Below are 17,329 nucleotides of genomic sequence, written 5' to 3' on the forward strand. Positions count from 1 at the left end.
AATTGTATCTCATTTATTCATGCATATTAACCTTTTATAAATGTATTGGCAATGTGAAGAAAAAATTTAAATTTAAGAACAAAAAGCAAGTGGACTAAGATATCCAGAACTTCAAAACACCAGCCTAAATATTAGGTCCCAAAGTTCAAATATTAATTTTATGCTGACAAGTGATATAGTTGATTTTTTCCTCAGTTATATTAAAATATATATCACATACAGTGGAGTGTGGACCAGTCATAATATATTTCTAGGATTTTAGCACGTTAAAAGAATTAACGAATTAAAAAAATTCTTTGTGAGTAGGACCCAGGCATCATGATTTTAAAGCTTTATAGTTGATCTGTATCTGGCCAAAGTTGAGTGACCTAGAGCATCATAGCACATAAAAAGGCATTTAATAAAGAGCTGAATGATTGAGAAAAAAAAAAATTTTTTTAAAGAATACTGGATTCTCTATTACAATTTTCTAATACTGTAAAAGCTATTAATATTCTCATTTAAAAAGTAATCCATGTGTTTATTATAGTGTTTATAATATCAAAAGATTGAAAGTTTTTAAACTGTCCAATAATAAAAAACTGATTAAATAACATGCTGAGTGGAATACTATGCAGCTGTTTAAAATAATGTAATCAGTATTTTAATGAGCTAGAAACTTCATGATTAAGTGAAAAAAGGTTACCAAATAGCGTGAACAGACTCATTAAAAGAATACATATGCTAAAATGTTATTACTGGTTCACTATGGATGTGAGATAAATCTTACTTATTCTTATGGTAAATAAGCATGTATGATTTTTGTGAGTGGGGGGGGAGGTTGTTTTTTGAAAAGGAGAGAGAGCTCCTTGAAAAATAAAAACAGTTACTTGCAGCAGCCTTACCACCACTTAATCACCTCCTTTAGAAATCTGTAAATGGAAACCCTAAGTTCCTATGGGTTCAGGAAATTTAGAAGTGATAATGAAGAATTAACTATCATGGGAAGGACTGAACAGGTAATTTCAAAAATCAGATAACTTTAAAATCAGCTTCAGGGGAGCAATCTACTCTGTGTTCTCAAAGGAATGGTGAAAAGGAATTCAAGAATCACTTCTTGAATTCTCTGTTGAGAGGTTTTGCTGTCTTTTCCCCGGTCTTCCAGCCCCCAAAACCTCAAAAGGTAAGTATAAGAAAAGGAGTAGTTATCTATTTTAATTTTGAAACTATATTAATAAGCTGTAAAGAAAAACAAATCTGGTTTATTTTATAGTTATAGATATTTAATAGCACAGTGAAACTGACTTTCAGATCTTAAAAGGATTTTTGTTTAAAATGAAGTTTGTTTTAATTTTTCCCAGCATAAAAATAATGTATAGGCATAGAAACCTCGAAAAAGGCAAAAAATTCTATTTAAAAATTACATTTTTACCATCCAATGGCAACTATTATTAGCAGTATATTGTTTCCTTCTAGTTGTGTAGTTGGATTAACAAATTTATTTCTTAATTCATGACTATGCCAGAAACTGGAAAGAACATCACCCTCTGGAAAAGAGATATGAGATATGCTCCTGGCTCAAAAGGTTTTTCTTTACATTTATCTACAATACAGTTGATCCCCAAACAACATGGGTTTGAACTGTGAGAGTCCACTTAATTTTTTTCAATAAATACGTACTACAATACTACACCATCTGAGGATGAGGAACCGCGGGTACAGAGGCAAACTCTAAAGTTACACGTGGATTTTCAGCTGCAAGGTGGGTCAGTTCTCCTAACTCCCTTGTTCAGGGGTCAACTGTATACCCAAAAAATACCACTAATTTTATCATTTGTTCCATAATGTTTTACTGTAAAAATGCATACATTTTAAAATTTCTTTTTTCTCAAAATATTTTAGTAAATTTGAGTACATGAGAAGATGCATCTTGTTTACCCTCTGGCTTCCTCTTTCACACCTGCATGTCATCCCCAAGCGTACCTTTGCATAGTTTGAGAGCCTTTCTGAGGCAAGGGATGTCATTGAAGGGTTTTCATTGGGAGAGAAAGAAAATAATTACTGAAAATGTATTGCTCAAGATTTGCTGAAGGAAATCTAGGACCATTAGAGAAATGCTGCTTTTGTACCCCAATAATCACATCAAATTTATCAAAAAGCTGAGCTGGTGTTCTAAAATTGTGGAATTCACATTTGATATTCAAAAAACATTTACTAATTACAGACATTTCAGTTCAAACACATGGCTATGGTTATCAAAATGTAAACACGACACATATATAAATTCATAGTGTATGACCTGTCTGTTACAGTGACCCATTTAGAATGTAAAAATAGTATGTCTCAACCAATTTCTCACATTTCAATATTTTATAATTTAACTAAACCTCTTTAACAGTAGTTTTAGACAGGCAGGTTTAGAATCTGACAACTTGGCTAATCAAATAAACATTTGGGAGTCTAAAAATCTGACTCAGAGGGGTGTTTGTCACCAGAACTCACCTATGGTACAGATGTCAAGTTAGACCCTCTGTTATGCCACTTTTGTCACCATTTTAGTGGGCATTGCATCCTTTGAAAAAATAGGGAAAGCACCCAAAAGTAAAGCCTCAGGTCCATAATAGTTAAGCTATCAGACCAGTTTTTTGAATATAACTCTTTAGATGTATTTACCCCTAAAACCCAAGGAATTTGGATCTTTAAAAATTTATTACTTACTCTTTCTAAAAAGTTCCTTATAGTTACATTCTTCAGGAAAAAATTTGTGATTTTACAATATTTCTATATTCATTAAATTCCTTTTTTTAAAAAGAATTGTGGATGGTTTTTTGGGTAGTCAAATTGGATAATTTAGTTTGGAATTTAGGTAAAGATTCAACAAATTTCAAAACTAGCATGAAAATTCTTCATTTATTTAGGATAAACTATTGCTATATGCTAATAAACACGTGTTCTCCCAAATCATTGTTGATTGAAAGTCTTGGTTTGTATGGTTCATGTCAGGACACATGCAGACTATGGATGTGAACCAGTTTCAGAGGGCATTCAGAGAACTGAAAAAATATGAGATGTCAAATGTCCTCAGGGGTGGGTGGAGGTATTAAGAAGCTTGCTTGAAAAAGAACAATATTGAGACTTTTATTCTGTATTGCAAAATATAGAAGGGCAAAACTGGGGAGATTGAGTTTCAGGGATGCAAATATAAACTCTTAAGCAAGGGATTTCTACTGACTATGGATGTGTGTGTGCATTATGGAAATGGACTGCTTTACCAAGGACCTCAGAGCGATGACATGGGGGCGGGGGAGGGAATAAGATTTAAAGACATCATTTGAGATGATGAAAATCAATACATCAGCTTGAACAAATTCTTGCCTTTAAAATAAGCACACTTGTGCTAGCAAGTTTTGACTAAAGGAAACTACAGGGATATTTCTAGATTTTTTGTTTTAGCACAGCTTTTACTGAAAACTATTATTTTAACAGAACTGACAGTATCTAAGGAAGGTACTCCCTTAAGAAGTTCAAGATCACGGTTTCAAGAAGTATGTCACTTGTCTGAAAACAAATAATGAAAATAAATGTTAATAAGTTACTGAAATTGGAACATAGTTTTTGAATACTAAAACTTAAAAGTTGGCATTTGGTTTCAAGAAAGATTACTTTATCAAGGCTGTTGGGTAAGTCCAGTATAGAACTGGATCATTAAGTTTTCATTTTCCTCTTAAGACTTCAGAGGAGAATAAAGTTGAAGAATTTGGATAAACTAACAGGAAGGAACCAATTCCAGAGAAATTCTTAATCATACCGTTTTGATTTGAAGAGAGTTGAATCATAGTGTCAGTGGGACATTCTCTGATACTTATATTCCAGGGTGCTTGGATATTTCAGAAGACTGCTGCGCCATAGCTTGGGCTTAGAATTGCCACTTTGGGAATTCTCTTTCTGTAGTTAAATATAGGGGGGGATTCAGCTTCAATTGGAGCTTTTCTTACCTTACTAGACACATAGTAGATGCTCAGTTATTTATTAAGTGGAGTGTTCCTAGGAAGATCAATCTCACTCTGAAATTGGCACTGGGTCTAGTTGATTCTGTCATCACATATACAGGAAATAATCTGTATATTCTTTGCCAGTCTTTTGAGCCTAAATCATAGTTGAGACTTGATTAAGAAGTGTTACGCCTTGGCTGAGAAGATAGCTTTTATGACGTCTTTTAATGCAGGCTTCTTAGTTTTTACAGTTCAAGTACTTTTCAGACTACTCTGGTTCTCTTTCAAATTTATATAGAGATTCTTGATAGGAGAGAATTATTAATACAGTAAGGAACATCAGCCCTGGCACATTTGTTAATGTTTATTTGCCCCTCTGGGAAATAGGCCTGTAAATTTTTATTATTTATTTTGAGTGCTTATTTTAGTGAAAGTGACCCAAATCAATCAAATCAAAACATTTAAATACCACCCCTTGGGTTGTGGATGAATTTTTTTTTAAGTACATATGGAAACCACTCAAGCTTTAGGTGCTATTAGTGACAGAAATAACTGCTGACACATTGTCCTTTGCCAGAAACTTTTACATTTAAAAATCCTTTCAATTCTCATAACCACCTTATGGGGGAGATACGTCATTATTCCCATGTTATAAGGTAAGGAAACAATCACAGGGAAATAGCATGCCTGATGTCACATAACTAGTAAGTGGGGGAGTCAGGATTCAAGCTCAGGTAGTTTCATTGCAGAGCTCATGCTCTTAATAATTATATCTACAACCTCTGTCCTATAGTTAACAAAAGGTAGGGGAGAGAAAACTAAATATTAAGCCCTAAAATGCTCAAAATGATAGTGATACCTTCCAAAGAATGTTAAGACTTTAAAATAGGTTTGTATGTGGAAGTACTATACTAAGCACAAATTACCTTCTCAAATATTCCATGATGGTGCTACCATCCCACTGCAAGGAGGCATGCTCTGAGAAGTGTGTTTTGGTAACACTGGACGTGGGTGTTTATGTGTCCATGTCCTTCTGTGTGTATGTGTAGTCCATGAACATACATGCAGCTATATGAATTCAGTCAGCCCTTAGTAGCATTGTCCTCCCCTGAGAAAACTGCCCCACCTAATTGTCCAGAGTAAGTCTACACAATCTATAGGTCATACTTGGTTGTACTGTTTTTAAGGTGTCAAAGCATCAAACAGCATTGTTCTCTCACTTCACATGTCTCTTTGGAAGCTAATCAAAATCTAAGAGAAAATAAACCTTTTGTAACTAAAAGGCTGCAGACAAATTATACATTTAAATTGTAAACTTATTTTGCAGGTTACCTATTCCTAAGCTATAAGACATACCATTTTCTTTGTATTTTATGTTAATTTAAAGAATTGGACTTCTGGCAGGCTTAAAAATCATTAACTTCATTCTGTCTTAGAGAGCAATTGCAGGCAGTGTAGCAAGTTCTTACTGAGCCTTCAGAAGTACTCTTGGGTATTGCCTCAGAAGGGCAACCTCCTCCCACCCCCTTCACATACACACACAGAAAATTAATAGCTCCCTTTTCTGTTCTATCATCCCTATAGTAGTTTCATTATTGCTTATGTTACATCATATTGTGATTATTTTTCTTATTTCTCTCTGATTAACCTGTAAGCTTAATAGGCTTGAGCCCAGACTATCTTAGCTCATTTGGTGACTGATACAGTAAATAGAGCCCATGATCGCACATAGCACTCAGTATTATGTTACATCCCTTCCTTATCATGGAATACATTGATACCAATATTAGTATGGCTACTCAAAACAACTCACTTGTTAGATAGCCAGAAGATAGATCTTTTCAATGGAATCCTCCTAGGATCAATTAGGTGAAATTTCCAGATCACAAATATCAGTTTCATTGAAGGATCACAAGGAAAGAGAAATGAGAAACATGAAATAGTTCTTGCCAGGTAGTAGCAAGTTTTATATGTGAAATAAGTCTTTGTGAAGGCTCTTTATCTCTTACTGAGATGATGCATTAGTTAAGGAATAATAAATTTCACAGAGCATGTTTTATCTCCTAGGTAACAGACAAAAGAAACTGACAATATACCTTATGTAAGTCTCAGGAAAACTGTCTCTAGCAGATTGAAATTGTTTCCCAGATGTTCTTCCTGAAGTGCCACAAGAACACTATGGAGGTCAGGAATTCCAGTTAGCTTTGCTACCATCTCAAGATTCAGGGTTTTCAAAAAATATTAAGTGCTTTTAAAAGGGTTAAAATTATTTAATTGCTGTTTTTCCCACTTCATCATTCATCTGACTGACCCTACAGTTGATTGCTTAAGACAGCTTTTAAAATCCAAGTCAGCCTTGCTTAGGCCAATGAATTCATACCAGCTTGTATGTAAGAATACAACCAGAACAACTATTTGTGACTGCCTCTGTTTCTACCTCATCAAGAAATAGTTTTCACTTTAATCTTTCGCACTGAGGTCATACGGTGTGACCTTTTTTCCTAGCACTGTATTTGTGTTCTTTTCTTGCTATCTCCCAGACTCTGAACTTTACCAGCTTCCTGAACCCACAGTACCCAGCCTCTAAATCCTACCTGCCTAAATCCATGTCATTCAGATGCTTTGTCCTACATTGGGAAATCATCTGGCTTCCGGGCTCTACTTTTGTTTGGAGGACCCAAGTATATTCCCAAATTAACTGAAGCTCTAGCCTTAATACTCTTTTGCTCTCAGGTCGATTTCACATGGTGGCCTCTGTTGCTCTTCATAGTTAATGCCTTCCAAACTAGGTTTGGCCTACCTGTCAACAAAATATTTGGGTGTTTTATAATTAATAAATGTATGCATTGATAATATACCTGATATGTCTGCTACTCTAATATTGTTTTTATCTTTAATGTGTTTTCTAAAATTAATTGCTCACTGCCAGTAATACTCATTACCCTCATTTTTAGATAAGGAAAAAGCCTAAGATACTGTTGCATTAGTATAGGATTTTGGCATCAAGATTCTAAATACAACACATGGCACAGTGTCAACAATTAGTTAGCTTTAAATAGATAATTGCTCAATAGAATTTATCCAGAGACCTACGAAAGGAAGCATGAGAATGATGAAATCATCTTATAACCTCATCTTCAATCCAGGCCTGCCTAATTGCTTGCCACGGAGAAGACTAAAATTGTTGGAAATTCCTTTTTTTGGCTAAGTTTACTTTTCATCTTGTTTCATTTCCTGTCTTAGTATGATAATCTTTTTATATGAAATTGTGCTATTTAAATTTTCATAATTTTAATTTATTCATGTGTAGAATGTGTAATTTTATAATTTGTGATACCTGATGTATTTCAAGTAACATAATTTCCTTACACATATAAGAACAACATTAAAATTAAACTGACACAGAGTAGATATCCAATAAACATTTAAATTAATATTGAATGAATTAATAAATTTATTTAACATGGTGGTAAGTCAGAATTTTTAGAATTCTGTTATCGACAAATAGTCTTATAACTTTTCAACCTTCTCTGTGTTTTCAAAGTGTTTACTTTTAATGCTCAGTGTTTTTGTATTTAATTTCCCACAGTTGAAAAGATGAAGCTTCTCATAGAAACAAAATAATTTTTTTAGATTAAATAATCCTTTTTAGACTATGTTTTTGGTTCTGTTACTGGCTCCTAGGGAAAAGAAATTGCAATAAAATAGGCATTTCTAAAGAAATAATTTAGGATTAGGATTCCTTTAAGAATTCATACAAGAATTAAGAACACTGTAGAAAATCAAGTAATATAAATTAGAAGTGAAAATTTCCATTAGATTAATTTGATGATTCTAGACATGAGAATCTGTAAGTTATTTTCTATCATTTTGTCCTCATTTTTAAAGTCTCAGACAATGAAACTTCCATCACTTGAATCTCATTCAGTAATGTGTATACAGCTATTTATTCAACAAGTCACTTTGTTCAGAGGCATTTGCCTCTGATACTAGTATCTTCAATGTCATCAAAATGCATTTTATTAAGATGACAATTGAGCATGTAGGGAAGCTTAAGCTTTCCCCCTGGTTTAGAAGACCATGAAATGAAGCAGAATAAAAAGTTATAATTCAGTATAATAAAATTTGTGAATATTATCCTAAAGAAGTGTTCAGGTAGCTTGGTTACTTTGCCAGGGGAATGACAATGTAAACAGAAGCTTAAACTGTTCCTATCCTAGAGAAGTTAAATGTGGTCCTATTCAAATACTTAAAAATTGGCTCGGCTTAAATTTGTGTGACCTTAAACAAATTGCTCTCTCCAAGCCTCAGCTGTAAATTTTAAGTAAGAGGTTGAACTTGGATCTGTTTTGTCCCAAAGTTTTATAATCCTAGAACAGAGTCAGCCTCCAATGTATTTATTTTATGAATAATTCTGTATGCTGACATATTACTCATTAAAGCAAAGGAAAAAAAGTTAAATAATCTTGTAGATTTATGTGGAAACCTTAGTTATCACCTTAGAATTTTGGATATTATATATTTAAGTTTTCCATTCTAGAAAAAAAAATTAGATTTGTTTTTCCTACCCTTTTGTCAGATTGTCACCTTGACTGTATGAGACATGGCCAACAAAAGGAAAACAACCCCCATAGAAACTTGAAGAAGGAGAGGCACTCCCTGTAAATGAAAAATAAGAAATCTTTTAATGTTTATCAGATAAAGAAAGCATTTAATTGAATTAATGGGACACTGGAGTACCAGATGATTTAGTTAACTGACGTTTACAATGATCTTAAACCTTGTTTGAATATTTTGTAAAACATTAATAAAAATTACAATATTTCAGTATATCAAACAGTATGCTGAATATTGTTAAATTTTATGTAAGGATCAAGTCATATAAAGTATTATGTAATAATAAGTATAGAAGTTTCGAGAGTAGTGTTTAATGTGTTTTAGGCCATAACATCCAGAGGGTGTTTGATTATAATTTTTCTTAAAGTTAACTTCTTTTTTCTTGAAGTAGAGTGCAAGAGACAAATTCAGGTTAACTAAGGATTCAATTTGAAGAATTCCAGTTTCCTTTAAGCAAAATTTCACTTTATTTCAAACTGAACAAAATTATGTTGTATTCTTAATTTGACAACACACTCAAAAGGTGTACACTCGAAAGGATTCAAATTACAAACCTTCCAGTTATAATCTGTTGGTTGTAAGCAAGGCCATGTACTTGTAAGTTTCTCTTACTGCCAGAAATTGTATCAGAAGGGACTAAATTATCAAGAATGGCCACTGGTGTTTTGTTTTGTTTTGTTTCGTTTTTGGCTCTGTGGCATGGGGGATCTTATTTCCCCGACCAGGGATCAAACCCGTGCCACCTGCCATGGAAACACAGAGTCACAACCACTGGACCATCAGGGAATCCCAAGAATGGCTACTGGTTTTGATCATGGTTATGTACATAAATGTGTGTTATATACTCTACCTAAGTAGAGTAGGACAGTTTTATCATATGCAAATCTATTTTTGAATAGTGTGAAAAATCTGAGGTGATAATTTGAGGTGTCATATTCTGTAAATGAGAGTGATTATAATTTCATCTCATCAAGAATAGTTATAATAATAATACTTAAAATGCCTTGAAAGTTTTCTGTTGGCATTTTTCAAGTGAGATAATCTTTTATTATTAAAGACATATTCTATGCCCAGTACTTCACTATAGTCTAAAAAAGATGGTCACTGTTGGCAAAGAACTTCTGGCCTAAATGGTAATATTATACTAACTTACAGGAAACAACTAGAGAAGAGTGGAGTGTAATCTGTCTTGCTGATCTGAAGTGGCAATAGAAGCTCAAAGAAAATGTGGATTTGGACAACAGAGAAGACTTCTTAGAGGAGGTTGAAAATGAGCTGGGCTTAAAGAATAGATAGGACTAATTCAGTGAAATGAAGGAATTGGAGACGTACAAGTGCAGAAAACATGAACCAAAGGATGATCAAGTAGGAAGGAGTAAAGTAGAATTACTGGGTTGAAAACAGATTGGTATTGGGGAGTAGGTAGGGAGGTGAGTGTAACCATGCTTGAGATTGTTTTCCTTCCTTTGCATAAAATGCCCTAATTTCTAATTGAAAATGAGAGTATATTCAGATTGCCTGCAGCCCTTCGAAAATCAAGGTGTGATATTTGAAGAAAAAATCACGATTTGTAAGAAATGTTGGAAGGAATCTAGGCTTAAATTAGACGAGTTTACCTGAAATATTGGGGGTCTATAGCCTTTAACTGAGCAAATCAAGTGAGAAATCTTGAGAGGCAGGGGTTGCATAGCCAAAAGTCTACTATCAGGGATATTTTTTGCCCAGGTGAGATTGACCTTATCACTATGGGAATGATCACAAGTACCACAGTACTGTTGTTAAGCCAAATAAAAACACTGTACTCCTTTTCCAAACCTCTAATTTGCATACAAACCTTAGCTCAAGTTATGTCCTTTCCCTCATCTTCAGCTGTCTAAATATTCTTAGGCTATCTAGCCCCTGCAAGAAATTTTCCCAGTTCACTTTCCTTCCTCACCCAGAAATACCATTTCTCTCTTTTGCGCTCCTATACCTGACCTAAAACAATTAATACATCCTGCTTTATGGGCAGAGGCTATTTTATTTTGTATTGTATACTCTGCAAGTCTAACATAGTGGGTGCTTGATAAATGGCAGTTGGTTGCTGAAAATCAGTAGTGATTTGGTGATAAATTAATGTTTTGGAAAGGCTGAATACCAGCTAGATAAATATAGAAATGCCCAAGCTCTTGCCTGGTAATTTAGAAGTTCTCCACCTTTTACTGTTTCACTTACCAGGGGTCAGGGCTCCTCTCATTCTATGCTACCTATTAACATTCAAGTCTTAGCTACCTTAAAGTTTTTTTTAAAAAATCAAAGCCAGAAACCTGTGGGTGGGGGTATGAATAGCTGGAAAGCCTATGAAATCTTGAGGGTTATAAATGATCTGATTGATCATCTAAAACTTTCCAACAAAGTATAATTTAACTGTTCCCTATTGGCTTTTATTTGTTGTCTCTCTGAGGAGATGGGAGATGGTAGTAGAATGAAAAGTCCTTACATTAAAAAATACTTTTCAAAAAAATTTTTTTCAAGAAGCATCATTACCATAATCACAAAAATAAATGTATTGAACATCTGCTGCAGTTCTTTAAAGTGATCCTCTAAAGTTAATTGTATGCTTCTGAATCCCTCCGCTTACTAGAGCTACCTTATTGAGTGAAATGGGTTTTCTTATAAACTTTCTTGGACAATTTTGTAAGACAGTACCCAAGTCACACGAAAAAGCTTTCAGAAATCTCAGAAGGCAGAGAAAATTGTGGATCAAATATGTAGCATTTGTTTTCTGCTAGGACATTTAAGTCATATTTATAATGTGATAAAGATTTATTTTTATGTATCCTTAAGAGCTTTTATATAAAATCTATAGGACATTTATGTCTGATTTCCAGAACCTATATAAATATAAATTACTTTTTTTTGAAAAGTCTAATGTTGCTGTTGGGTTGGGTTTGGCTTTGAGGGAGGTTGACATATTTGTTATACTTAACATTTAGCTAGAAGTCAGGAATTCAACCAGCAATTAAATAATGGTTCCCACGGTGAAGCAGTTTCCCCTCTACACTTATTTGCCTTATGACCTGTTTTCTAGGCACTTATTTTGACCTCACCACTGCCCCCACCAAAAAAAAAAAAAAAAAAAATGTGAGAACTGACTATATCACGGGTACCTAGACCATGTGGAGAAAGGACTGAGACTGGAAGCAGAAAACACATTGTCCGTACAGAGCAAAGTGCCAGACAACAGCTCACTCTAGTAAAGGGCGATAAATGCCACATGAGATGGTCTCCTCAGTTCAAAACTGTAAGTAACTTTAGGGAATTGCAGGGGGATTAGACAGTTGTCTCTGCTGACTCAATAAAAAAATGTCTTCATTTTGTAATTTGTGGCCTGTATGCTTGTAAATAAGATGCACTGAATTGTCAAGTAGTGGACTTTTCTGGTTTGTGGGTGAGAAATAGAATGCAGCCAAAATAGAATGCAGTATTCCCCCAAAAGTAACTTGGGACCTTTGCCTTAAGACCTGAGACAAAGGTTACATGAATTTAGATAACCAGGTTAGAACTAAGTTATTGGGCCTTTGCCTAGATAACCAATTAGAGGACTTTTAGTCTTGATATAGCAAGGAATAGGGAGGTAATTATGGCCTCTTGAAACAAAATAATGAAAACTTACAAAATAATGGAATTTTTGGAAATTAAATGTGGCTATACTATATATAGAAGGATTCTAAGAAAGTCTGTTGGCAAAGAAACTGGGCATGTGACTACTGTGGTGATCTAGGAGTGAAGAAAACTTGAACAGAATGGTGGCAATAAGAATGGAGATAAAAGAATAAATTTAAGATATTTCAAAAGAAAAATTGTAGAACATCATGATGAGTTGGATAAAAGGGGGGGTGTCAAAAATTACACATTTTCTTTACTGGAAGACAATGATAGTATCACTGAAAGGAGAGAGTTGAGAGAAGATAGTTTGAGAAGGAAAGATTTTGAGTCCCATTTTTGTAATATTGAATTTAAGATGATATCCAGGCATTCCTTTTGAAATGCTTGGATTAAAAGTCGCTGAATATACAGAACTGGAATCCTATGTAAAAGTCTGGCTGGAGAGGTAAATTCATCAGTTATCCACTCAAAACTGATAAGGGTAGACAAGCTAACTGAAGTTATTTATTAAAGACAGTATATCCCTTTCTTTTAAAAAGAAGTACATAAACACATACATTTACATTAAAAAATTATTTGATTAGGTATGTAGTCTTAAATAAATATTTCCAAAATGGAATTAAAACTCTCCTTTTTTTCTTAGAGTGTCATATCTCAAGCTTGTGCCTATAGGAAAACCCTACACTGGTATCAGTTATGAAGGTCAGTGACTAAAATGTGTTAATTATTCTTTTTTTAATAAATTTATTTATTTTATTTATTTTTGGCTGCGTTGGGTCTTAATTGCTGCGTGCTGGCTTTCTCTAGTTGTGGTGAGCGGGGGCTACTCTCCGTTGCAGGTGCATGGGCTTCTCAGTGCAGTAGCTTCGCTTATTGTGGAGTACGGGCTCTAGGGCACACGGGCTTCGGTAGATGTGGTGCATGGGCTCAGTAGTTGTGGCTTGTGGTCTCTAGAGCACAGGCTCAGTAGCTATGGCGCACGGGCTTAGTTGCTCCACAGCATGTGGGATCTTCCCAGACCAGGGCTCGAACCCATTTCCCCTGCATTAGCAGGCAGATTTTTAACCACCGTGCCACCAGGGAAGCCCCTAATTATTCTTGAACCTTACCTTTGCTTCTATTCATTAAACAAATATCTTTCCCAGTATTACATTGAGGGAATGAAATTGAGAACTTAAAGTCCAAATAATTCAGTCAGTTAAAACTGTAAAATTGACATGGCTTTAATTTCTCAAATGGAAAAGCAAGTAATTGAACTGTGGGAAATGTGCTGGTCTCCAGTTTCAAGACACAGTACAGCACAAAGACCTGGCATTCTGGCTGAAGAGTTATAATAATAAACAGAAATTTGAAAACCAGGAAGACAAGTTTTCCAAGAGTGCAACTGTGGCATTTCAAAAGAGATATAACAAGAAATTCCGGAAGATGGCCAAAAATAGGTTTAGATAATTGAGATTCCTTATTTGAATACTTGTTTTTGATGGAGAAACACAGTTAAGAGGAAATGAAGCTTCTGTCTAAGAGGTCTAAAATATTTTCTCCTTTTCACCCTAAATTGGGTTTGCTTCTGAAGAAAAGTGTTAGCCAAAAAAAATCAAATAGGAATTCAGTACTGCTTAAATTGTAGCCAGAAGTTTAAAAAGTGACCAAATCAAAACAAAAAAAAATTTTTTTAATTAATTGAAAGCAAGTATTTTGATTTTCTAGGAGCTGAACCTTGTTTTATAGGATTCCTATTTAGAAAGTCAAAGTATCTTGATCTGTTTACCTAGTAATTACATGCCCATCATGGGACAGAAATACCACATTACTCTACGTTTTAAATTTCTAATATGTTCTACTTTAATGATATGTAAGGAAACCTAAAATGTTAATCTGTGCCTCCAAAATGCCTTTAAAAAACTCAGTAACATGTCTTCTGAATATACCAGAGTCTTTTATACCATTTTACCTAAATCCTTGAACTATTTGATTAATCCGAATTCAGTGAACCTATGTCTTCAAGGCAGGTTATCCAGAACTGGGAACATTTGTTTCTGTATTTCCATCCTAGTTGCAACTGACTTATGTGCCTGGTCTGATGACTTCGACTATCTTTTCATGACTCCTAAATTATGGAGGTAAGTCAAGATTTAATATTGATTATAGTCATGTAACATTCATTCGGAATTTGTATTCCTGTAATATTTATTTAATTACTAAGCACTCGTAGCATTGCATTTTTACTAGCAAATTATGGTATATTCCAGTTTTGGCTGAGCTGTTTTACTCTGATTAAATGTATAATTTTGCATAACTTTTTTAAAAAAATTTATTTATTTTTGGCAGCGTCGGGTCTTTGTTGCTGCACGCGGGCTTTCTAGTTGCAGTGAGCGGGGGCTGCTCTTCGTTGTGGTGCGCGGGCTTCTCGTGGTGGCTTCTCTTGTGGAGCACGGGCTCTAGGTGCGTGGGCTCCAGTAGTTGTGGCACACAGGCTCAGTAGTTGAGGCTTGCAAGCTCTAGAGCGCAGGCTCAGTAGTTGTGCCGCACGTGCTTAGTTGCTCTGCGGCATGTGGGATCTTCCTGAACCAGGGCTCGAAACTGTGTCCCCTGCATTGGCAGGCGGATTCTTAACCACTGCCCCACCAGGAAAGTCCAGTTTTGCATAACATTCAATTACTTAGTATTTCTATATACATCTAGACTTTCATCTCATTTTTTGTGTGATTACCCACATAAACTTCTAGTAGAAAATACCATGGGTTTTTTTCTGTAGTCTTTAACTTGAATCAACTCTTTCAGACTCTTTATGTAAAGTATACTCATCTATCTTTGAATCTACTATAATTCTTGTTTTTCCAAGTGCCTGTTTACTGAGACTATAGTGTTCCAAATTTTTCAGTTCAGTTCAGTTAAGACTCTTAGATGTCCAGCCCTGCGGGGGAATATAAAGACCAATATAAAGCACAGTCCCAGTCCTCATCTTAAAAGAACTCATGGAACCTCAGACATTGCAGCCAGACTTTCTTGGGGTCTCTTATTACAAGAAGGGTAAGATAAACCTCTCCTGTTTGGCTTCCAACTTGGGAACTCAAAGACATTCAAATTCTTACCAGATTGTGAAATGAGAAAAGTAACATGAAATAGAAACACTTGGTAGTTGGTGTGTTTTACTCAACTGATAAAAAACCACTTTAAAACAATGATTTATGGATTTGAGGTGTTGGTGTGAAATCTGAAGGTGCAGAAAGCTCTGTATGATTAACTAAGTCTTAGGCACATTTCAGTTTTAGGAGCAAATTCCTATTTATTTTGCTGTATTTTGTTGCTTATTTATTCTGTGCCATGCTTAATACTCATTTCCCCGTCACCATGTAAGGTGTTAGCTTTTTATCTATTAAAATATTTTGGGAGTTGGATTGACCTCATAGCTTAGATATATATTAAGGCATTTTCTGAGCTCAGAAATATTGAGATGATGAGTCTTTTGGTAAAATTTGCACATAACTTTTCATCTCAGATAGATCCAATAGAAGGCCTAACAATTCATGACAAAGCTGTTCTGGGACCAAACTGGTGAGTAATTATGGTTTTTATGATGTTGTTGATTTTCCAGAAATCTAAGTATTTTTAGTAATATATTTTCATCTCATCTCTATACTCCTTGAACTTTTGTTTAAAACAATAAGTTTGATGTCACACTGGTGTTTTCCATGGGTTCACTGGCTCCAGGAAGGTAATAAAATTTCCCAAATTTCTTTTTAAAAATTTCCTCTTAGTGGCTTTTACATTGCTAAGTGTGCTATTACAGAGTCAACTTCCCCAGCACAGAGGAAAAATAAAAGTAGAATACGGGATAGTTAGAAGTCTTAGCAAGTCTTTTGTTATTCCAGCAAGGTCTCTGTTAATGTGACCATTTCTGTTATTTATGATAGAGAACCAATACAAAGACTTATAAAACTAAGCTGACATTTGTCAGATGTAAACAGAATACAAGACAAATAGAAACAGCTTACAATTCCCTAAATCATATATTTCTCAAGCTGCTTTCCCTTGACCATTTTATATTACTTCAGGCTTCTGAATTCAGATATATTTTGAAAGCAGCCCGAATTAATTTCGACTTTAACATAACCTAAGGATTCTTTGTAATTATGACTTGTAGATTCTTTGTAATTATGACTTGTATATTAAATTCGAGAGTAAAATTCAACACCAGAGCATCTTTTCAGAAAATCTTTGTAGGGAGAACTTCCAACAACTTATAAGGTTACATTGTTGAGGTTCAAGAATAAGCTAAAATCTTTAGTGCCTTATCAGATATGAAACTGTAGGTGATGGAAAGAGGCTGAAACAAACATAAGTGGGAGAATAGGGGAGACCCAACTATCACTGGTATTGTTAAGACTGACAAACCATGCTTTGTGATGACTCATACCTGTATATCTGAGATGGATTGATAGGAGTATATGATTTGATAGACCAAAGTTTTCAGTTTGGTTGGCCAAGACAAGCTTCTGCCATTATTTTCTTATAATTTCTTATGATTTTCTTATAATCAATTCAGTCAAGAAGTTAAGTGATGCTCATATGAAGATGTTAAAGTCTTTTTTTTTTTTTCTAAAGCAGGCAAGAGTTTAAATTTGCCTGTGGTGCATCTAACATAAGCCTGTTTTCTTCCAGCCATATGCCTGCCTCCCTTTCTAAAACAAGACTCTTTTGCACGTCTTGACATACCAGTTACAGTGCCCCACTCTATGTTGGAGTGAAGACAAGAGGTTTATTACTTAGATAATCTTGACAGATGTGTCTCCAGATAATATCATCTGTAAAATATTTACTAAAATAAGAAACTCAATCCACTCTGAAAGTACACTTTTCCTAATGAATAATATACATTTTTAAATTTTGGTTACCTATCTCCTTCTGAAAACCTCTGGATTGTGAACCCATGACTTTTGAGGAACTGTTTAATTAAAGGCTTAAGTTATTTTAATTTAAACCCATTGTCAGTGTTATGAACTGTAGTTGTAGTGAGCTCTAGAAGGGACGACCTTATTTTGCTCCTTGCAGCTCCTTGCTCCCCAGTGTATTTGGCACACAGTAGATGTCAA

The 17,329-nt window shown here is 34.6% G+C and overlaps 1 long non-coding RNA gene across 3 annotated transcripts in view; it reads left to right on the top strand.

The window, feature by feature from the left end:
* The first annotated feature begins 496 nt into the window (after positions 1–496).
* LOC309974861 overlaps positions 497–17,329 on the top strand; it is a 37,308-nt gene continuing 20,475 nt past the window's right edge. Inside the window, exons 1-6 of one of the 3 annotated variants that reach the window (XR_014326928.1) lie at positions 497–1,741; positions 9,744–9,953; positions 11,659–11,871; positions 12,880–12,938; positions 14,290–14,356; positions 15,736–16,081. This is a non-coding gene — a long non-coding RNA (uncharacterized lncRNA). Of the gene's footprint in view, positions 1,742–9,743; positions 9,954–11,658; positions 11,872–12,879; positions 12,939–14,289; positions 14,357–15,735; positions 16,082–17,329 lie in introns of those variants that run through there. The other 2 variants (XR_014326926.1, XR_014326927.1) reach the window with 2 other exon arrangements.

The sequence above is a fragment of the Leucopleurus acutus genome (genome assembly GCF_964270905.1).
Source record: "Leucopleurus acutus genome assembly, chromosome: 18".
Classification (NCBI taxonomy): Eukaryota; Metazoa; Chordata; class Mammalia; order Artiodactyla; family Delphinidae; genus Leucopleurus; species Leucopleurus acutus.